The sequence below is a fragment of the Carlito syrichta genome, unplaced genomic scaffold, assembly GCF_000164805.1.
Source record: "Carlito syrichta isolate Samal-C Ts95f unplaced genomic scaffold, Tarsius_syrichta-2.0.1 Scaffold313246, whole genome shotgun sequence".
NCBI classification, from domain to species: domain Eukaryota; kingdom Metazoa; phylum Chordata; class Mammalia; order Primates; family Tarsiidae; genus Carlito; species Carlito syrichta.
The window spans coordinates 335,796-336,178 of record NW_007257342.1 but is presented as its reverse complement, the minus strand read 5'-3'; the positions used below and the strand labels follow the sequence as shown (position 1 = coordinate 336,178).

The 383-nt window shown below is 34.7% G+C and overlaps 1 protein-coding gene across 4 annotated transcripts in view; it reads right to left on the bottom strand.

Moving 5' to 3' along the window:
- TRPC4AP (transient receptor potential cation channel subfamily C member 4 associated protein) overlaps positions 1-383 on the bottom strand; it is an 80,806-nt gene that overhangs the window by 54,926 nt on the left and 25,497 nt on the right. The gene's annotated exons all lie outside the window — the stretch shown is intronic.

Sequence of the window (383 nt, the reverse complement as noted above, 5' to 3'; positions counted from 1 at the left end):
CTCGAACCTGTGGGCTCAGGCAATCCACTCACCTCAGCCTCCCAAAGTGCTGGGATTACAGGCTGAACCACCGAGCCCGGCTCTGCTTGCTTTTTATAATAGAGACATAAGGTCATCCTCTAAAAAAGATGGAGTAATTAATATAGAATATATAGTTTTATAGCCCGCTTTTTTTCATTATGAATTTTCCTTCCACCAGAAGATAATGGTTATTCTATCCATTTAGTTGAATTAATACAATGTTAAAAAAAACTAAAAAAAAAACCAAAAAACACATGCAAAATACCCAGTCTCAGTCACAGAAGGATGCAAATTTTTTAAACTATTAAGAGACTATACCAAGAACTCTATTTTTTTTTTTTTTTTTTGAGTTGGAGTCTCAC